Source organism: Pipistrellus kuhlii, unplaced genomic scaffold (assembly GCF_014108245.1).
Source record: "Pipistrellus kuhlii isolate mPipKuh1 unplaced genomic scaffold, mPipKuh1.p scaffold_m20_p_7, whole genome shotgun sequence".
NCBI classification, from domain to species: domain Eukaryota; kingdom Metazoa; phylum Chordata; class Mammalia; order Chiroptera; family Vespertilionidae; genus Pipistrellus; species Pipistrellus kuhlii.
Window position 1 is genome coordinate 45,302,267 of NW_023425573.1, and position 24,130 is coordinate 45,326,396.

Sequence of the window (24,130 nt, forward strand, 5' to 3'; positions counted from 1 at the left end):
TATGTGTGGGTAACAGGAGCAACTGTTAATGGCTGAGGAGGCCACTGACAAGTATGGGATTCAGGAGACTTTCTTCAGTGATACCCACCTAACCATTCACCCTGGAGGTCTTTCTATATACTTTTCACTGGAGGATAAAAACCGAACAATAGCCCTGGCTGATGTGGCTCAGTTGGTTGGAGCATCATCCCACAAACCAAAACATGGCAGATTTAATTCCTGGTCAGGGCACGTAGGTTGAGAATTGCTCTCTCACGGCAATGCTTCTTTCTCTCTGTCTCTCTCTCTCTCTCTGTCTCTCTCTCTCTCTCTCTGTCTCTCTCTCTCTCTCTCACTGTCTCTCTCTCTCTCTCTCACTGTCTCTCTCTCTCTCTCTCTCTCTCTCTCTCTCTCTCTCTCTCTCTTTCTCTCTCTCTCTCTTCCCATTCTCCTCCCTCTAAAAATCAATTAATTAATAATAAAAAATAATGTAAAACAACAAACGAACCATAATGTCCCACCAGAAACCAGACTAAGATTAGGGCTTGGGAACCATGGGTGGGTGACGACTGGGAAAGCAGAAATCGAGTGCGTAGAGAGAAAATTTGGCCTTCTGATTGTGGGCTGGAAATATGTGGCTTATAAAAAGAGAGTTAGAGCTGAAATTATTTAACTTCCAAGCATTCTTTTGTTTGATTCTTTCCAAGTATTATCGGTTCATGGCAACTGTCTGTTTACGATGACCAAAACCAAAAAAACAAATCTTTGGCTTACATTTCAGCAGACTAAGTTAATGTTATTCTAACTAAACTAATGTTATGATTCAACATTTTTAAAGTTGTCCCTATCTGTGAGAGGACATAAAAATAATTTCTTCCAAGTTATATCTTGCTCAAGTTGGCAAGATTTCTTTCCATCTAGTATACAGAATGGGAAACCATATTGTCTGTAAAACAGAATAGAGATAATAAGGTTTAGAATAATTTCTGTTTTAGAAAGGATTAGGGAAGAGTGTGACAATGACAAATTACATACCTACTCACTTCTTATAAAATCTGAATATTCTTTAAACAATCATGCTCCCAACTGATGTCAAAAGAACTACTTTCTAGATAGGACTATTATCCTTAGAATGTTAATTCTGAAAGATGAGATATGTAAGAGTGAAAATTGCAACTTGTCTATAACATGAACCCAGGGCTATTCACAAAAGAATTTTTTGTTGTCTATAGGCATTTCTGTGGCCCAATTCTATATGCATGTGTGAAAATCTGTTAAGATTAATATTCCAATTAGACTTAATTGTCAAGAAAGGAGGAAAACTTTATTTTTGGCTTATTTAATTATTAAATATCAATATATATAGGCTGGGGCAAAAGTGGGTTTGCAGTTGTGAGTATGTGAAACAAAGTTTATTCTTGTATTATTATCTACTAGAGGCCCAGTGCATGAAATATGTGCAGGTGTGTGTGTGTGTGTGTGTGTGTGTGTGTCCCTCAGCCCAGCTTGCACCCTTTCTGATCTGGGACATCCCTCTCATAATCCAGGACTACTGGCTCCCAACTACTCACCTGCCTGCCTGCCTGATTGCCCCTAACTGCTTCTGCCTGCCAGCCTGATCACCCCCTAACCACTCCCCTGCCACCCTGATTGACACATAACTGCTCCCCTGCCGGTCCTTAATTGCCTTCCCTTGCTAACCTGGTTGCCCCTAACTGTCCTTCCCTGCAGGTCTGGTCACCTCCAACACCCTCCCCTGCAGGCCTGGTCTCCTCCAACTTCCCTCCACTGCAGGGCTGGTCTCTCCCAATTGCCCTACCCTGCAGGGATGGTTGCCCCCAACCGCCCACCTCTGTCAGCATAGTCACCCCTAACTGCCCTCCACTGCAGGCTTGATCCCCCCCAAATGGCCTCCCTTATAGGCCTGGTCCCTCCCAACTGCTCTCCCCTGCCAGCCATCTTGTGTCCACATGGGGGTGGCCATCTTGTGTGTTGGAGTGACAGTCAATTTGCATATTACCTCATTATTAGATAGAATTAATTGTTATATTAATTTCCACACAAATAACTATAAGCCTACTTTTTCCTCACATTGCATTTCTCTTAATTGGTAACACAAAATTTCAGCACTCTGACTTCTCAATTTAAATCAGTGTTTCACAACCTTTTAAAGAACCTATGCTCCCTTTTAATAAACATAAAAATCCCATGTTTTCCTAAAGAGTCTCAAAACAGCTCGTGTATTGAATGCATCTATTTTCTGCATAGTCCCACCAGCCAAGAAGTTTTGCTTTACTATCTATAAATATAACAACATAATTTTAATTTTATGAATATTAAAATATGTAAAATTTCAAGATTCTTTATCATTCATGCTTCCCTCCTAAGCTACTGCTGAATGCTGGGAGCCAAGCAGGTGATGAAGTATATCACAAATTGAGAACCACGTCTTTAGATATCCTAAATATCCTAAATGTTACCTTGCTAGTTCATCAGAAAGCTCCACAACTAGCTTGTGTTCCTTCCCTCAATTCTGCTTACCTGAAATGGTATTAAGAAATTCTATTTTGAAAATTTTCACTGGTTTCCATCAAAATACTTAAAAAATAAAAGTTGTATAAAACTTAATATTGTGCCAAAACCGGTTTGGCTCAGTGGATAGAGCGTCAGCTCCCGGACTGAAAGGTCCCGGGTTCGATTCTGGTCAAGGGCATGTACCTTGGTTGTGGGCACATCCCCAGTAGGGGGTGTGCAAGAGGCAGCTGATGGATGATTCTCTCTCATAGATGTTTCTAACTCTCTATCCCTCTCTCTTCCTCTCTGTAAAAAGTCAATAAAATATATTTTAAAAAAAAACAAAAACTTAATATTGTATTTATTATAGGAAGTTGTTAAGGATAGAATCTGCTAGAGTGTACATAACCTTTTCATGAATGCATGAAGATATGTTTGTTGAATGAGATGGGGAAGTGAAGACTGTTTTTCTTAAGGGAAAGGTTTGTTTATCTGTATATACACTTTGCAAATGTTCTGTCTTTGTCTTTACTTTGACTACTGAGAATCTTCATGCAAACATAAGCTCACCTCTTTGAATTGTGCAAGGCTTTATCATGTAGATGTTATCTAACCTAATCTCTAGGTGGTTAAGAGAATCAGTCTTAGGTTGTAGTCAGCCAACCTAAGACTGAATGGCAGTTCCTGGTATTTACTAGGCCTGTGACCTTAGGCAAGTAACTTGAAAGCTCCAAGTCTTCATTTCCTCATCTGAAAGTACAAAAACTAAAAATACCTTCCTTCTAGAGTTCCTGTGAATATTAAATGAGATCATTTACATCACCTAATACAATTTGTGGCACATGAAACACTTGTCATTAAAATATTTATAGTTCGAATGGTTTTCCTTTTGCCTTGATTTCTTTAGCTTTGTGTTTTTTGTTTGTTGGTTTTGTGTCTTATTTTGTTTTTCACCTTAGTGTGGTACTGTTTTTTAGGGAGCCTCAAATACCTTCTATAATAAAGTTGAACTTAAATAAATAAAGATCATAACATGGGATTCTTCAAAGCAACTTAGGGAGGCAAGCTTGGGGCTTTGAGGATATTGGAGTTCCAATAATGGCATATAAGGTGATTTCAAGGGGATGGATCACAAGCAATTTTACTAAAAAAATAAACATTTTATTTTTTTTTCATATCCTTAATTTGCTCTGTTTATTTTCTCATTATTTTTTTCTACTTTGCCCTCTTTGCTTCTGACTATAGCTCTCCTACACTTAAGAATAATATCTATCTCCTTCTTTGACTCTTTTTGCCAAAGTTCTAGAAGCTATTTAAAGTATTGGGTAAGGTGTTAGATGTATAAATTAGAGGTGAGAGCATTATCCTTAAGGAAACTAACTTTTGAGAACTGGAAAGAGGCTGCCTCTCATCCCCATCTCCTTTGCCATCTGTGATGACCTGGTGACCCATGAATACCCGGGGCAGGGCTCTGAAGAACAGGGTTTAACTTCTGCAGCTACACAGTGTCCTCCCTGGGCATTAAACCTGAGAAGTGAGTCCTGATACCAAAGATAATGGCATAGGTTGGGCTCATAGTTGAAATAGGGTTTCAACATATTTCCAATAGAATAGTGAAGTGCTTAATGCTTTATAAATGGGCAAGGCCAATTTTATATTTGTTTTTATTCTAATAATAATATTAAGATCATATGAGTAGCATTGTGGAAAATCCAAATACTAACCATAGGGCAAGAAATTTAGACAGATTTTCTTATATACTTGTATGCTGGAGATAAATGATGATTATTTAGAGCCATTATGCAATTTAGGCATGCATACTTTTTTTTTTTTTAACATTGTTGAAGTCAGAATAAAATGAAAGAAAGTAAGTACCAGAGGTATTCACTGAGAATACAAAATTTAAACAAAAAAATCTTTTAACTGTCTTTGATAGAGATGGCTCTTATTATATCATATTAAACTCAGTCCAAATAAGATTTTATTCCCACCACTCTACAAAAACCGTTTTTATATTTGTTACCAATGACCTCTATATTACTAAATACTGTAACCAATTGTCAATCTTCACCTTGATTATCAGTATCACGTAATACAATTGATAACTGATTCTTTCTTATAATTTTTTTCTCATTAAATTCAGGAATACCATACATTTCCCCTATTCATTGATTGCTTTTTTTCCTGATTCATCCTCTTCTCCTCAAATTCTTAATTTTGGAGGACACCAGAGCTCATTCTGTCCCTGTATTCCTATCTTCTCAATGTACATTCAGTTTCCTGGTAATCTCATTGAGAGTTATCACTTTATATAGATCTATAAGCTTATGACTCTTCATTTTTTGATGATTCCCAAATTTGTATTTTCAATCTAGATCTCTGCCCTAGAGTTTATGCTCACATTTCCTATGTCTCTCTGTCCATATCTAATGAAAATCTCGACCAATGTGCTTAAAATGAAATTTATGATCTCTCTCACCCTCCAATCTGTTCCTTCTGCCTTCTCAAACTTGGTTGATCTCAACTCTTCCCTTCCAGTTGTTCAGGCCAAAATCTTCAGTCATCTATGACTATTCTCTTTCCTTTATCCTGCACAATCAATTAGTGAGGAAATCCTGTTGACTCTTTCTTCAAAATGTTTTTATAATATGATAAGTTCTTATCACTTCCTCTAATAACGGTATGGTCCAAGTCACCATTATCTCTTTTCCATCATAGTTTTTTTTTTTTTTTTTTAACAGACCTTTCTGCTTTTATTAGGTCCATGGTTTATTCTCATTTATCACATGTGTCAAACACAAGGCCCGCGGGCCAAATCCGTCCCGCCAGGCCTTGCAGTGTGGCCCGCACCACGCTGTCGTCACTGCACTCCGCTGCGTTTCCATCACAATGACAGTTTATGACTGTTCAGTAAACCATTCAGCCCGCGATTTAGGCTGGATTTTAGGTTTTGGCCCCTTCTCTGATTGAGTTCGACACCCCTACTTGATATTATTAAAATATATCATAGCATATCATTCCTCTGCACACAAGTCAACTCTGTGGCCTCCTCCCTTTTCCATTCTCAGTAAAAGTCTAAGTCATTATAATGGCTCACAAGGCCCTACACACTGGCTTGGATAACCTCATGTACTATTCCTCTACCCTTTTCTCATTCTGCTTGGATCATGCTAATCTTTGTGTTCTCCCTTAAACATGACAGGCAAGTGCTTACCTTAGGGCCTTCATTACAGATTTGACTCTAACCTGGAATTCTCTTTCCATGTGTGTTTGTGAGAGTAACTTTCTTATATCTTTCAAACTTCACTCAAATGTTTCTTTTTGAATAAGGTCTACTCTGACTATCCCACTTAATTCTATAGCCTGCACCCTGTTTATACTCCCACCCCCTCTTACATTAGTCTACTTCCTTTGTGTCTTCTTCCTCAATTATAGCCATTTATAATACTATATAAGTTGTGTACAGTATATATAACATTTTATTACTTATTGCTTACCTCTCCCTGAAAAACATAAGCTCTTTCAGGGCATTTAGTGTTCCTTTTACTTTTTTACTTATTGATTGATTGATTATATTTTTATGATTTGATACCATACACATATTTTTCTATAAAATGTTATCTGTTTAAATAATTATTTTCCTAAAATAGATTCCCAGGGATGGGATTATTGAAAATATAACTCTTTCAAGCACTTGGAAAATATTGCCAAATTTTTTTCTAAATTAATTGTACCAATTTATATGAAAATTGAAATGTACTAGTGTTTGCACCAAAAATCTCCCAGTGTTTACTTAATTATATCCTTATCAATATTGAATGTTGACATTTTTTACTTTTATAAATTTTATAAATTAAAAATGTTACATTTTTTTACTTTTATAAATTGTAGGATTCTCTTTCACGGCCCACATAGAAAGAGTTCCAATTCAGGGTTCAGGTTCTGGAGAAAGGCCGCACACAAATGAAAAGAGACTTGAAGAAATTCAGTTTGGCGATATGGGGGGCCAGGCAGTAGTCCAACTCTAGTGGGAGAACTACTACCTGCTCTGGCCCTGCCATCCCTTTTATTGAGGCTTTGGGGAAAACATCTTAGGCAACATAAACAAAAATTTACATGTAGCCCTTAGGCAGGAAATAACAGAAACTTTCATGGGACAAACAAGGTGGAGGCTGCTTCAGCTAACAATATCTCAACTAAAGGTTAGGGCAATTAAGGTTGTTGACCAGCCTTCCTGGCTTCCTGTCAACATCTTTTTTTTAGTGAAACTGATTTGTTTTCCAGAAATAAATTGTGCTCTTTTCACCTTTACAAATCACCTATACCTATTCTTTGTCCAATTATCTATTAGTGTTTTATGTTATTTTTTCTTAATTTTTCATTTTTTTTGTTTAATATGTGAAAATTGCTATTCATTTTATATTGGTATGTACATGTATTTCATAGGTGTCATGTATATATATAAACATTTTAAAAATTGAGTCTCCAAGGAATCTGTATCTTCAGTGGCATTATTTATAGGTGTTACAGAGAGATTTCTATGGGAACTTTAAAATGTTTGTAAAAATGTTTGCCATATAACAGTACCAATGCACATCTCCAAATGAAAGCTCACAGAAAGCATTTGAAGTGTTTGTAGTAAAGGTTACTTTTGAATAATGTCTAATGTCCCTAAAAAACATGTGCCAAATGTGCAAAGCAGATGGAGCAGAGAAAGAACCAGAGGTTGGGTGCACAGATGAGTATGACTTAGAATTGCACTTCCATTGATAAACTGTCAGCATCAATTGTACTTTAAAATTTTCCTCTTCTTAGAATTTATTCTCTGGTATGAATTTTTAGCCAAGGAGAATGACATTGATTGTCAATAACTGAGACTGAACTTTTGGGGTGATTTTAAAGGTGACTTTAAATCTCTTCAAATTTTGCTTGTTGGTATTTTAGAGATCTAATGATAATGATCTTACATTTACAGCCAGGGCAAACCAAATATATATATCCCATTACTGTAGAGACACTGTCAAAGACAATTCATTCTATTGATTTTTTGGGGGGAGGAGGGGGAACCTTTTTAAAAATGCCATATGACTTATTTGACTTTTTTAAGTTTTCTAAAACACTTATCCCAAAAGTAAATTTATACTGATACTATGCAGAATGATCACATTTCCACCATGGAGATGCTGCCTTCCGAAGGTTAAATGTGACCTCTATTTAGCTGTGTGCAGCTACATCACAAAACAGTGTGAGGTGAGAATGAAGAATTTCTTTGGACCAAAGAGAATTTAAGTAGGCATAATGTAATTACCCAAGTTGGAGATAAGCCAGAATGACAGGGTTAGCATCCTTACTAACATCCATCCTAATTGAAGAAAATTGAAACTAACAACAGCTACTTTCCCAAAATGTGAGTCATACAACTTTTCCTAGTGTCTTTCATTTTGTCTTTATTGATAGAGTATCTTAGTCAAGGACTGGATTTTTATCTTAGTCAGCTGTCTATTCCCAGCAAACTGTTGTTCTTTGAAGGTAAAAATATAGTCTAGTCATTACTCAAAAGATTTATAAATGTGAGGAGTGTATAATTTCTCATTTAGTTATTAGGTTAAAAAAACACTATATACCTGGCATGGAGCCCAGGTTTGCAGAGTTCAAAAATTTTTTCCTCTGATGTTAAATCAAATAAAATGATACTTTGTTAAATCGATGGAAACGTTAAAATATAGGATTCTGAATAGTCTAAGCTTTAAGAAAGTAATTCATACTTTCCATAAAAGATAGTAATATTCCTTTTAATGCAGAACTCTTAAGAACTGGGACTATTTATTTTTCATTTGAATAGCATCATCACACAACACATGCTCCTGGTACAAAACAGATACTCCTCTTTGCTTAAGCTCAGTCACCCATCTGCCACTCTTGGGCATCAGTGTTTCTAGTCTTTGGCATTTTGGACTCCGATTGGGACTTAGGCCATTGTCCACCCCAATTCTCAGGCCTCCCAACTCAGACTGAATTATATCACCAGCATTCCTTTTTTTTTTTTTTTTTTTTTTCCAGCTTGCAGATGCTGAAGTTCTCAGACTCCCTAACTATGTTAAAATTATTCTGACCAAAGTGACGACAGAGGAATGGCGACATAAGGGCGGGTCTATCCTCTCCCCCTAACATTTCAGCAAAATAACCATCTACAATTTGACAAAGAAGTCCTTGCTCAACACAGATGCACGCCTGAGAGACCTGCACACTGTGACAACTAAGGCGGGCTCCTTGGAATAAGTGGGGAGGTGAGAGAAGGGAGGGAAGCCACATGTGGCTACAGTGCAGCAGTGTGTCTGCAGCACAGCTGGGAACTGACAGCAGCAGTTATGGGCATTTTCCTCAGTCAGTCTCTGGACCAATAGAGCTAACCCAACAAGTGGCTGGCTGTTGGAATAGCCATTGGAGTGGCGGCATTGTGTGGTCACGCACACAAACAGTTAGATAGTGTCTGAACCATGGAGGGATGGGGGCGGGGGCAGGGAGGAGGCTATGAAAGAGATCTGAGTTGCATGTCAGCAGAGACCCTCCCCACCGAGTTGCTCCCCACAACCTCGCCTGGCTGCTGGCTTTCAGGCAAAGAAAGTATATAGATCGCAGAGCCCTGCCACTAATTAGACTCCCAAATCTCACCTCCTGTTGCCCTTGGAGTAGTTCCAGGAATGTATTATCTGTAGGCCAAGAGCTGTTGCAGTAGAAACAGTTTCCCTCAGTGACTGAACCCCAGGAGGGGTGCTTGGAAGTCAGGGACTTGCATTAATGTGAAGGAAAAACAAACCTCACCCCCAAGCAGCAGAGGCAGTACAGCCTAAGGAAGGCACAGAGGCTCAAAACTGTGAGTCCACAGAGGGAAAAAGTCTTTCAATTCAGTGCCATCCACTGGAACAGAATAGAAAGACATCCTCAGAGATAAATGAGAAAACAAAGGAGAACAACGAAACACCATGAATAACCACAACAATAATGATGATGAGGGAAAAAAATGAAAAATGTCCAGAAAACAAGCTGGAACACATGGACTTATTGGAATTGAATGACAGAGATTTCAAGATGGCAGTTCTAAAAATACTCAATGTGATGCAAGAAAATACTGGCAGGCAATTCAGCTCACTCAGAAAGCAAATCAATGAACAAAATTAGTATTTCTCCAAAGAAATTAATTAAAAAAAAAGAATATTGCAGAAATCCTGGAAGTGAAGCAGGCAATTAAAGAAATTAAGGGTGAAAGATGAGCAAAGAAAACAGAACCAACCAGTTAGAGGAAAGAACAAGTGATAATGAAGATAGGAAGCAATAAATGATGCGGAGTGAAGAAGAGAAAGACCTGAGAATAAAGAAATATGAAATAGCCCTACGAGATCTCTCTGATTTTATATATAAAAAAATAACATCAGAATCATAGGCATAGCAGAGGAAGAGAAAGAGTAAGGAATGGAGAGTGTATTAAAACAAATAGTGGATAAGAACTTCCCAAATCTATGGAAAGAATTAGATCCTCAAACTCAAGAAGCAAACAGAACACTTAGTGATATCAGTCCAAAGAGGTCATCTTCAAGGCACCTGGTAATGAAGCTGTCAAAAATTAGTAACAAGAAAAAATCCTCAGAGCATCCAGGGAAAAGAAAGAAGGGACCTTTAAAGGAAAACCCATAAGAATTTCACTTGACTTTTCAGCAGAAACTCTACAAGCGAGAAGAGAGCAGAACCAAATATCCAAACATCTGAAAGAGAGAAATTACCAGCTATGCATATTATATCCAGCAAACGTATCCTTTAAATAGAAAGGAGAAATAAGAACATTCCCAGACAGAAACTGAGGGATTTTATCACTAGAAAACCTCCGTTACAGGAAATACTCAAAGGAGTTATTCTACCTGAAAAAAAAGAAGAAGAAAAAAAGAACATAAGGTCATAACACTACCTACTGGACTGCCAAAAACTTGCAGTATAAACAGGGATAATTTGTGACAATAAAATATACAAGGGGAAAAGGGACAGGTATGGGCAGGCTAAGGAAAAATGAAAATTAGAGGTATTCAAAAGGGAAAAAAATATGATACATATGCAACTTCACTTTTTATAAAACTAACTAGAGGCCCAGTGCATGAAATTCATGCATGGGGGAGGAGGGTCCTCCTCAGTCCAGCCTGCAGCCTCTCCAATCCAAGATTCCTCGAGGGAATATTTGACTGAGGATTGAGCCTAACCCAGCAGTCAGATATCCCTCTCACAATCCGGGACCACAGGCTCTTAAGTGCTCACCAGCCTGCCTGCCTGATTGCCTCTAACTGCCCACCCTGCCAGCTTGATCACCCCAACCGCCTCTGCCTGCCAACCTGATCACCCCCAACTGCCCCCCCAAACCGGACTGGTTGCCCCTAACTGCTCCCCACCAGTGTGGTTGCCTCTTACTGCCCCCCTGCTGACTTGTTAACCCCAGCTATGCCCCCCTGCTGGTCTGTTTGCCCCCAACTGCCTCCCCACCAGCCTGGTCACCCCTTATTGTCCCCCCTGCTAGCCTGATCACCTCCAACTGCTTCTCCCTGTAAGCCTGTTCACCCCTAACTTCCCACCTGTTGGCCTGGACACCCCTCACTGCCCCCCCCCCCCTGCCGCCAGCCTAGTCACCCCCATCTGCCCCCTTCTAGCCTGGTTGCCCCCAATTGCCCCCTTGCCAGCCTTGTCACTCCCAACTGCCCCCCTGTTAGCTTGGTTGCCTCATGCAGCCTGCTGTTAGGTGATTACTGTTATTGTGATGGCATCCTGGGTAATTTATATATTCCTTTATTATTAGTATAGATGGCAACCACACAAGAAATTTCCCAAACAAGACATACAGCTTAAAAAAAAATAAAAATCAAACAACAACAACAAAAAACACATAGAGGAAACAGAGGAAAGATGTACCAATATGGAATACCACCAAACAAAAACAACAGATAAAAGCATAAAGGAAAAGAACCAATGGAGGCAGAGTTACCAGATAACAAAAGATAAAATGGCTACAGGCAATCCTCATACATCAATAATTACCCTAAATGTAAACGGTCTAACTTCACCAGTAAAGAGTCACAGAGTAGCAGAATGGATCAAAAAACAGATACTCAATTCAAATTCCCGGGTACTTCTTACTTATTTTACATACTTCATCACAACTAACTAGCCAATTTACATGAAGAAAAAGGCACTATTTATTTTTTTAATGTAACTTTTCTTAGATTCATTAATTCTAACTTTCTCCTTTAATTAAAATATTCCTGACTCTTCTAATGTTCAAATATTTTCCTTCTACTAGAATCAATCACTATCTTATAATTAAATACAATAGGAGTTACTAATTCCAACTTGCTTGGAAATTACTTGTAATTTTAATCCCAGTTAAAAAAGATAAATGCAAGAAAGACCTTGCTAATATATGGACATATTAATGTACAGCCCAAACTAGCTTTGAACTATTTTTTCTTCAAATGACTTTTTAGCTAAATGTCATGGGACTGCCCCTATGTATGGTAGGGGCTATGTGTACAAGCAACAATCTGAAAACCCTTTGAAGGTGAACATCAAGGGACCTCTATGTGAATATTACCTTTCCCACGATGCTTGGCAGTGTAGGAATACAGCTTGTAGTCAATAGCAGAGACAGATTGTAAATGTAATATGGTATACTAGCCCAGAAACAAAATGAATATGTGAAAACTGCAGTAACAAGGTTACATGAATAATATTTATTTTGGGTCTTTAAAGTAGGTGGTTGCACTATGATAAGGGTTGAACAATTTGGCTCCAATGAGGAAATCTTTAAACATTAACTCTCTCAAATCAAGTTTCCTTGTTTTTGTCTTTTTTTCAAAATTCAAAAAGTTTGGTAACTCATTCTATGTTGCACATTTCATAAAGCTATGCATGCATGGCCCGGGATTAGGACAGGTGTCAGTCAGAAATATGGCACTACTGTAAAAAGTGCTGGTCTTGCAGAATTTCCAACCCAATTTAAACCTACTCATTTTTGATATCTTATAAGAAATATTTAGTATCATGGGATTTACAGCCCAATTTTCTAACTGAACAAGTTCAGATAATTTCTAGAAAGCTTATGATTGTGCCCAAACCTACTGCAAATGTGCTGTAAAAATCACACAATGTTTCATAATGGCAAGTGTAAATGTCATCCGTAGTATGCAATAATTTTCATTATTTGCAATACTACCTCTCTTTACCTTATACCTTTTGTATTCAATTCAAAAAACATTGATGAAATGCCTATTATGTATGGTAAGCTCAAATCCAGGAGGTGATACTATATACGTTTCAGCACCTGATTTATGATAAGAACCTACTTACTGTATTTTCTTGTAGTCAAATAAAAGCGAGGAAAAAGGTCGACAGCCATGCATACCTGAGCATAAAAGGTACAGAAGCTTTCATTGTTTTGACTGCTGCTTAGCTTCTGAATGGCTTTCTAACTGGGGCAGGAGGAGATCATAAGATAGGCAGGAAGCCATTGGTGTTCCTGGGAGAAGTACTGGCAAATTATTCATGCTATGAACTCCTAGAGAAGAGGGCAAGTGACCTATCCATGTCTAGTCAGGTGCTTTTGCCCCAGAGTTTGAATTTTGGGGGCATGAGACAAAGGCAATAGGTTCAATTGAGGTTGTTTTTATAGCAAAACTGGTGGAGTGAGTATTTAACAGGATGATCTCTCTGGTGTTCTTAGGTGGCATCTTAAACAGGAATACAGGATTTTTGCTCTGTCTCCCCTCCCTTGAGTCCTTGCCAGCCTCTGTGTTTTAAATTTACTGGTTATCATGTGTATGACTCACTCCCTCACAATAAGTTACTTTTCTGGTTATGCTAACCAGAGAAAGTTACTGTTGTTTGCAACTAAAAAGACTGCTTAATAGTAAATAAATATGATGTCATGATGACATAACATGTTTTACATCCATAATTGACAGTATAAAGCTGTAAATATCAATACTAACCTAAATTATATACAAGCTCCTATATCTATTAATTAAGACTTGAGATGAAATTAAAATAGAAGAAAAATAGCAAGTGTTTTCTTTTTTTCTACATCCATTTTTATGAAAAATAACTGAACAACTAGTTCTAGAAATATATGTAGAAAGCCATGTTTGACTTGTGGTTTTGATTCTAGCAGATAAGGAGCTTAAAAGTTGTCACTCTGTTCTAACAAGGAAAAAGCTAAGCAACTAAAAATCAACAACTCTTCCTAGATGTTTTAAAAGGAAAACCACTGTCCCCCAAACTTGAAGAAATAAACAAGTGACTACAGAAACTCACAACTTACTTTTAAGCAGAAATCTCCATGGGAACCAGTGCCAAGGTAATCTATTACATCAACAATTTAAAGAAGAAAAATCACTCGTTTATATACTAGATACAGAAAAACCATTTGACAAAAGTTTAACACTCATATATGATTAAAACAGAACAAAATAAAATCTCTAAGCAAATTAACCATAGAGGGGATGTTTCTCAACTTGGTTAAGATTTTTGAACAAAAAAAGCTTATGGCCAATATTATACTTAATGGCCAAAAAATTTAAGATTTCCCCCCTAATATCAGGGTAAAAGCAAGGATGCTCTCTCTCACCACTCCTTTTCAATATTGTACAGGAATTTCTAGTTAATGTAATAAGTTAAGAAAAGGAAATAAAAGGCAACAGAAGGAAGAAATAAATTGCCATTGTTCACAGATGACATTATTATTTATGTAGGAAATTTGAAAGAATTGATTAAAAAAAACTGCTGGAACTAATAAGTAATGCAAAGTTACAGGATACATGGTTAATAAGCAAAAGCTAACTCCTTTTCTATATACCAGCAATGAACCTGTGGAATTTGAAATAAAAAGCTCAATCCATTTATATAACACACCCTAAAAATGAAAGACTTAGATATAAATCTTCTAAAATTATGTGTACAAGTCCTATGTGAACAAAACTGCAAAACTCTGATGAAAAAATCAAATAGCTACATAAAAAAGAGATACTCATGTTTATGAATAGGAAGAATATAATCAGGATGTCAGTTGTTTCCAAGATGTTCTATAGATTTAATGAAATCCCATTCAAAATCCTAGCAAGTTATTTTGCAAATTAAAAAAAGATTCTAAAGTTTATATGGAGAAATAAAAGATCCAGAATAGCCACCAAAATTTGAAGAAGAACAAAGCTGGAAGACTGGAATTACTCTACTTCAATGCCTACTATAAAGCTACAGCAATCAAGGCAGTGACAGGTAGAGGTGAAAGAATACACAAATAGATACATGAAACAGAATAGAAAGCAGAAAAATAAACCCTTTCGGAAATAGACTCTTTCAGATTGTGAATAGATTAATAAACTGTGGTACATCCAGATAATGGAACATTATTCAGCACAAAAAAGAAATGAGCTATCAGGCCATGTAAAGAGATAGAAAACTTAAGTGCATATAACTAAGTGAAGGATACCACTCTGAAAAGGCTGCATATGGTTTGACTCCAATTATATGACATCTGGAAAAGTCAAAATTATGGACACAGTAAAAGCATCTGTGGTTTCCAAAGGATAGGGTGAGGGAGGAATGACAAGACAGAACAGAGGATTTTTTAAAGCAATGAAACTACTCTACATTATTAGAAAGGTGGATGCATGTCATTTTACATTTGTCAAAACCCATAGAATATACAACACCAAGAGTGACCCTTAATGCAAACATTTGACTTCTGTTGATAATGATGTGTAAATGTAGGTTCATGTATGTAATAAATGTACCTTTCTGGCGCTGCAGTATTGACAGCGTGGAGGATGTGTGCATGTGGGGATAAAGGACATATGGTAACTATGTACCTTCTTCTCCATTTTGCTATAAATCTAAAACTGATTAAAAAATAAAGTCTATTTACAAAAAGGAGCTTTCAAGGTATATCATGGAGTCAAGAGACATCTCATTGACCCATAACATCTGTAGCAGCTATTTGGTTGTGAAATGATAAAAGGTAGCAAGATTGATGATCCTGGACCCTGCAGTATCTAATGTTGCTCTTCCTATAAGAAAGGTCGCTTATATTAACTAGTTTGGATTATGTGTATCAGTTTATAGAGAAATGTTTAAAATTATTATTTACTTGTAAGTTGATATTTTAAATATATTAGTCATGAAACTTAAATGCAAAGGATGAAAAAACAGAATAATCTTTTAAATTTCTTAACCACTAGAGTTAAATATTATTTATAGTACTTATAATGTGGATTTTTTTAAACCTATTATTCTGAGTTGAAATTGCTCTGCCACTAGTTATTAAAGAACAAAGCCAACTTTCATTTACCATCTGCAGAGAAACACGATCCAACTTTCAGATAATTCATCACTTCTTACCTCTAAATTTCTCTGGAAACTTACAAGAAATGAATTAGGGGCTGTTGTTTTGGCAAAGTGGAATTAATCTGTCTACTCCCTTTATATATGTGTGTATGTATATGTAAATGTGTGTATATGCACAATGCACACACATTCATTTCTATTGTATTTTATGAATTAACATATACTTTCAAACAATAAAAATAATTCATGTTATTGATTCATAATTTTCCATCCTTTATGACCTATGTGACTAAAGTGAGGTTATTTAATATCTCTTCATTTTTGACTTTTTACCTATAACAATTCTGGTATCTCATGAAACATTTTATTTATTTTTTTTAATTTTTAAAAACTAATTTTAGAAGAGGAAGAAAGAGAGAAACTTCGATGTGCAAAAGCTACATTGATCTATTGCCTCCTAAATGCGCCCTGACCAGTGATTGAACCTATAGTCTAGGTATGTACCCTGTCCAGGAGTTGAACTCATAACCTTCAGGTGTTCAGGATGACATTCCAACCAACTAAGCCACCCTGGCCAGGGCCATTTTAAAATTTTAAATTAAATAATACATGTAAAATGCTCAATTCCCTGAGTGTTACTATAACTTTCCTGCTTGCACTCAGTAAGTACAGTATAGTTATTATTATCATTACTATTATCACCATCATCATCATCATCATCATCATCAATAGCATTGTCTAGTTCTCATACATTTTTGAAAAGCATACCCTAGCTGATTTGCTAAGTGGTTAGAGTTCTGGCCTGCAGACCAAAAAGTTGAGGGTTTGATACCTGATCAAGTGCATGTGCTTCCATTGCAGATTCTCCAACCTGGGTAGGGATACATGTTGGAGGCAACTAATCAATGTGTTTCTCCCAAATCAATCAATCTCTCTCTCTCTCTCTCTCTCTCTCTCTCTCTCTCTCTCTCTCTCTCTCTTTTTCCTCCCCTCCTCACTCTCTTCCACTCTCTCTGGAAAGCAATGGGAAAAATATCCTAGGGTGAGGATTTAAAAAAAAAAAAAAAGCAAGATTTTATCCTCAGTTTATTCTCTCTCCTACCCTCTCCTTCACTGACCTTCTTATTTGGCTGTACCATGCCCCCTTGGACCTGTCACCTTGTGAACACATTTCTCTCCTTCTGTCACTACGAAACTTTGTGGAAGTTTGCTTCCTACCACCTTTTTCCACTGATATTCAACCCATCTCCATCTGGTTCTCCTTTTCCATTATATTCAAGTTGATCTCATCAAGGTTGCCAATGACCTCTTGATTGCCAGGCTGTTTTAGGAATCAGGTTCCAAATCAATTTCCTTATAGTGCTTAATTATGGTATTCAAGCATTGTAAGGCTTTCTCTATTGGTTTCAGCTGCGTGTTTCTTTGCTGTTTTTCTTATTTTTATAATTCCTTACTAGAGGCCTAATGCACAAAATTCATGCACAGAGGCAAAAGGGTCCCTCAGCCCAGCCTGCACCCTCTCCAATCTGGGATCCCTCCCTGCTTGATCACCCATAACCATCTCTGCCTGCCAGTCTGATCCCCTAACTGCTCTTCCCTGCTGGCTAGATCCCCCTAACTGTTCTCCCTACAGGCCTGATCCCCCTAATTGCTCTCCCCTTCTGGCTTGATTGCCCCTAACTGCTCTACATGCCTGCCTGATCATCCCTAACTCCCTCTAACTCAGCCCCTGCCACCATGGCTTTGTCCGGTAGGACATCCAGAAGGATGTCTGAAAGATGCCTGGTCTAATTAGCATATTACCCTTTTATTAGTATAGATTGTTGGAGCACACCAGGATCTTTCACATTCTTCATACTCTTATTCCACTTCTTTAGCTGCTTTAGCTTCCTGTCTTCTCATCCCCAGTTCTAAGGACCAGCTGGATATTGCCACCTCCAATTTTATATATTTCCAATCTTTATTTCTACTCTCATACTCAATTGACAACTTACTCATCATCTTAAGATATGTCTTAAGTATCTATCAGGTCTTAACTCTTCTGCAGCAATCTTGATTTAGGCTCCTGCCATTTTTTGCTTATTATTGTAACAGCCACTAAAATGAGAGCCCTGAGGTGTACAATCAACTATGGCCAAACTTACACTTTTGTTGCAACAAATTACTCAACACTCAGTAACTTAAAACAGCAGTAATTTATTGTCATGAATCAGTGTGTCAGCTGTCTGTGCGGAGCTCAGCTAAGGGCCTTTGCTGATTTTGGCTGGGCTTCCTTGTCCATCTGGTGGTTGGTTGGTATAAGCTGAGGCAGTTTGTCTTTCTTTCTCCTCCTGAAACAAGAATGTAGCCCACGCTTGGCAATTACAGGGCCATGAGAGCAGAAACAGAAACTCGAAAGGCATCTTGAGTCCTAGACTGGGAACTGGCACATTACTTATAATTTATTTTATGACTAAAGCAAGTCATGTTGACTTGTACTGAAAGATAAGGCTCAGAGAAATATACTCCGCTTCTTGAGCCATATGGCAAAGGATATAGATATGGCATAAATTAAAAACTAGAGCCAGTTATGCAAACTACCACACTGAGTCTATCCGCTAACTACTGATTCTTAGAAATGTAAAATTGATATTGGTAATCCGGGGCCTAAAATCTGTGGGTTGCTGCTTGGATAAAATGCAGAGTTCCTCACTTGACTCATCAGACCCTTTATCTTACCCAACTTACTTTGCCAACAGCACTGTTCATCTGTTGTTTTGTCTGCCCAGTGCTTCCATTTTCCCTTAGGAAGTCAATCTCCTCTCCACCATTCCACGCCTCTGTATGACTTATAGAAATGGGCTTAATTTCTGTTACTTTTTTCCCTTCCAACAGCAATTCCTCCATTGGTGGAAAATATTAGAGTATGGGAGAAACAAGTTTCTTTTTTTGCTAAAATTATTGGCAGTCATTTGACTGCCTCATGAAGAGAACTTGTCATCAACATATAGAGAAACGTTCAGCTGAGAAACAGAGAGCAGTAAAGCAAGCTCTAAAATCTTTTTTTTTTCCTTTGGATCCTGGATACAACTATGCTTGCCTGCCCCCTGCCACCCCCCCTCTTTTTTTTTTTTTTTCTAAAACCATTTGAATTTTTTTCTGCCTTGTGTTACCAAAAGTCCCTGGCCCAAGCCCACATATGTACATATAGCCACTCACACTTTCATTTAAGGCCATGAACCAACACCCTCACATGTTTTATAAATGTACAGTGTTCCATCCTCCTTGACATTGACTTCATTAAAGTTTCCAATGATTTACTAAGTGCAAAGCCCTGGAGTGTCTTTTCCCTTTCTCGCAGCCAAAAAAAAATTTTTTTTAGTCATTCTTTAAGATCAAATTCAATGTCAAATACCACTTTTCCTGGGAAATCCTTTCTAACTCCCAGACAAAATTAATCTGCCGTACATGCATATTTAGAGGCAGTAAAGGGAAAGAGGGGGGAAAAGACACCCAACTGTTGCATACACATGATATTAGAGTGATCCATCTTACCCCAGTCAGTAAATGCAGTCATCTCTATCTTCAAAGTTCGCTCAGAGTCAGACAACTCTGCATAACTTCTATTTCTATCAGTTATTACCATCTCTCTCTCATGGGTTATTGCAAGACTGCTTTACAAGTGTCCCTATTTCTGCCTTTCTCTTCCTTCTCTATCTTCTATCTTTCTGTAATGCCAAGGGAGAACTGTCCCCAAACTTGTCTCCTTGGCCCTGATCTGGCCCTTCTTCCATCTCTCCAGTCTCATCCACTTGCTCACTCTGCTCTGAGTGTGAGACCTTCCTACTGTCTTCACCCACATCACATATGCTCCTGCCCCATGGTATTGGTCACTGTTTTTCTTTCCTGGAATTCTCTTCTGCAAATATTTGCCTGAGTTTCCTTTCACATCCTTCAGGTATTTGCTGAAGTATCGTCTTCTTACTGAGGCCTTGTGAGACCAACATATTTAAAATTTAAATTTCCATTCCTGCTCCATAGAACTTATATAGCATGCCACGTAGCATGCTTATATATTTTGGATATTGTCTATTTCCACTCACTAGGATATAAACTCAGTGAGGTCAGGTTTTAACTATCTATCTATCTATCTATCTATCTATCTATCATCTATCTATCATCATCTATCTATGTCATTCAGTGTTCTCTCCACGTTGCCTAGAATAGTACCTGACACACAAATGAGTTAAGGGACACATGTACTTTCATTTATCTCCCCATTGTACTGAGCTATAGAGGCCAGGGACCATATGACATTTATTCTTTTCTCCGCGCTCTACCCTCATGAAACACCAGAGAACATATTATGTGTTCAATAAATAGCTTTACTTGTGTACACATGCTTTTTTGTTTTTGTTTGAAGCATACAACTAATGAGTGTTAGAGCTGAGAATGAAAGCTATGTCTTTTATAATCAAGTCTATCAATGGCTGCTCCTTACATCTGCCAATAAATTTTATCCTCAGAGAAGTTTGGCTAAAGAGACCTGGGTATTTTCATAAATATATGACTATCATAAAACATTGTCTTATTCACACTAATTTCCTGACTATCAAAAATACATTCATGTGTGAGAATCACATGATCTGGCAGTAAAATATTATAATACATTTGGTGAAATTCAAGCAAAATACAAAGTATATCATTAAACTATAACCCTGTTCTTTGCCACATTAATGGTTATATATCCTCTTTAAGAGACTGAAAATGCATTTTTGACTGGCAGTCTCTAGCTTAAATATTGATTGGAAAAGGAGTATCAACCTCATACTCTGTGCATTTTTTTCCTGACAATCCTTTCCCTTTTTCCAATATTATTTTAATTTTCTGATGGTCAGTTTTGCTAGAAAAATATTTTTCTATCTTACAATTTTCCTCATAAGATAAAAAGTTAAAATATGGAGAAATGTGTACAAAAAAATCAAGCAGAGGAAGTGTAACTTCTTTGACTTGGCTTTTTTTTGCACATTTATCTCCGCTGAGGCTTAATTTAATATTTATTTTTTCTGTTTTATACTTTTACTGTCTCCTGGGAGAAACTACTGCTGCTCACAGCAAGGGTTTTTATGGTTTGATTTATCTATCATTTTTCTTCAGTATTTACCAAATAAATACAATGTTACACAGCTTTATACTCCATGGCAGAATGCTCTAAATCTTTCTCTAGCTTTTGTAAAATCTTGAGCAGCACATTTTTACCATTATTTTTCTGTTAAAATTTTATAAAGATATAAGGGAAAAGAAATACTTTTATTTTCCCCTGAAGAGAATAAAGACCTTTCACAATAAAGAGTTTTCAATATCATTCAACATTATTTTACAGAATTCTAGTCTTATTTTAAGGAGACTAATATTACTCCTGTGATTACAATCATTACTCTCTCCTCTGCTACTGTTAGTTAGCATTATTGAGTCGTCTTACTTATATATCTTGTTTAATCCTCAAAATTCTCCTGGGAGATGAGTACTATTTATTAACCTTACTTTGCAGAATAGGAAATTGAGACTAAGAGTGGTTAAATGTTGTTCTCAAAGTCACAGAGCTAATGAAGGCTGGTGTTAAGATTTGAATACAATAAATAATAATAATTTTATACAAACCAAAAATAAAAAAGATTTGAATGCACACTTGCCTGGTTTCTTTTTAATTTTTTGGTATGAAACTCATGACATTGCTACAAAGTCTATAACCTAAATAACTGAGTCACTCCAGCGTGTTTTTCAGCAAACTATTAAAGAAATTCCAATATAATTCAATTTAATTCAATATGCTAATTAGCATTTTGTTCATATAATAAAATATTTTAGAAAAATTTAAAAAGAGAATTATAACAAGGCTATAGGTGACAATGGAATTCTATATATTTTTAAATTGTAATGATACATAAAATCAGTTCAGTGAATTTTCTAAAAATAAAATAATGAACAGCAAAGATTCATTTTGAAATCCAATCTTTGCTACTGGACATTACTAAATCCAATTACTAAACATGACTCTGTTTTCAGGAAAAATTAATTGTGTGTTTGTTCAAAATAGAAAATCCTTCTAGAATTGGTTTTGAGGGTGATTAAATGGAGAAAAAGAATAAAGTTTTAGAGTACCTTTTTCGTGAAAGGCATGCATGTTATTACATATCTAATTTCCTCACAATGCCTTTGAAATGAGCATTTTATTTTAGCTTTAAAGAAGGAAAAACTGATCCTCAGAGAGAGAAAATAATTTGCTTTAGGTCTCTAGGCCAGATAACTACAGATCCTAGATGTGGTCCCAAGATTACCTTGGCATTAGTCTGGTCGATTTTCTTGCCCCATGTTGCTTCATGTTGAGTCTATGGAGAACTAGAGGAAGAATGGAGGGGTTGGGATCAGATAGGTGATAGGTTACCCTAGAGAGCTAGGTCAGGTAGGTCTTTGTAGGCCATTAAGTGTTTGACTTTGAATGAAATGGAAAAGCCCTAGAAGCTTTTGAACAGAGACAGAACACAACATGATTTAGGTATTAATGGTATTACTGTGACTGTACTTAAAAAATAGATTTTAGTATAATAAAGGCTGAGATAGGGAGACAGAGTAGGGACTATTCCCATTGTTCATGCAGAGCATCTGATTTTGGTGGTAGAACTAGGAGGATTTGCTAATGGTTGAATGAATATACAGATTATCACTCTATACAAAATGATCTCTATCTTTTTTGCCTACATAAACACATTTCACCTGTGTCATAGATTTGTATTTTAAAAAAAAAATCAACACTGGGGATAAAGTATTAGATAAGAATATCACTAGAAGCAAAGAGACCAGGTAGAAGTCTGCTACAATAATCCTAATGATAGATCATGATGGCTTGAATCAAGTGAGTGGTGATGGAGAGAGAGATAAATCTGCAGAATTAGGATGGGAGTTAGTTACTGATTGAACGTAAAAGCATGAGGGAGAAGAATGATACATAGCTCTCTAACTGAAGCAGCAGTTTGGCTGATAATGCCTTCCTAAAATAAGGAAACAAGAGACAGAGAATAGGTTGAATATGAGAAATAAAGAAGGATACGATGAGGTTAGCTTTGGACACACTAAATTCAAGCTTCTTGTAGGGGATTCATGATTCAGGAGTGAGTGCTTTCCATGAGCATGAGCTCAGAGCAAAAACCAGGGTTTGGGTTGGAAAGTCAGACTCATCATTACACAGACATTAAAGCCATGGGAGTAGTTGAGATCATTCAAGCAGAAGGTTTGAGATAAAAAAAAAAATTAAAGTATTGAGGACATAGAGGAAAAGCTCCCTTTAAAGAGTGAGTCAAGGTAAGTGAGTATAAGAAGTAAGATTTTTTAAAAGTGGCTAGAAAGGGTTGGGGTAGTATTATAAGAGTTGAGTGTAGAGAAACCAAAGGAATGAGGGTATGTGGTCAACAGTGTCAAATGTTGGTGAGAGTCACAGTAAATCAAGGGTTGATAGCAAATCCAGTAGATTTAGCAACAGAACTAGACAGGACTTCACTTGTTGTAGTGGTAAGCCGGGACCATCTTACTGGAGTTTGTCTGCTGTCCTGCCCACTAGAAAAGGAGCCCCCAGAGCATGGTGCCCAGTTCTTTCACCTTTGTTCAAGCCTCAATGCCCTCCCCCACCTCACAGCGTATCACACAATAGATATTTGAGATTTGACTACCAGGCTGGAATGGAGACTTAAACTGCAACAATAAGTCATTGGCTCCATGTTATATGTGCTATGCCCCTTACGCTTCTTAAAAAATATTATCCCCAATTAATTTTCACCAAGAGACTTAAGACAACTGGAATATATAGTATCTTGAATTGCATTTGTCATTTCCTGCTTAATCATAGATGTCTCATCTTATTTTTAGTGCCACCAAGAATTAATGTCTCTGGGAGCTCATACTACAGAGTCACAGTGTGGCAGTTATTTGTGACTTGTACAATCTATTTTGATGACTATACCACTTACATCTAAGGAATGCCACATTCCACAGCGTTGCTGTGTTGGATGACAAGATCATTTTACACTGAATTCCAAGTCTTTATACTCCCCTACTAATATATCTGGATGTGAATACCCTAATTTGTGAGCTACATAACTCCTTTGTCCACTTGCAATAGATGTTGTATTAAACTGCCCTTCATACCCCAAAGACAGTGTTCCTTCCCTATAAAGCACCCCATTATACACGAATGCAGTGTAGGGCTTTTGTAGTCTGTCTCAGAACTCCATTC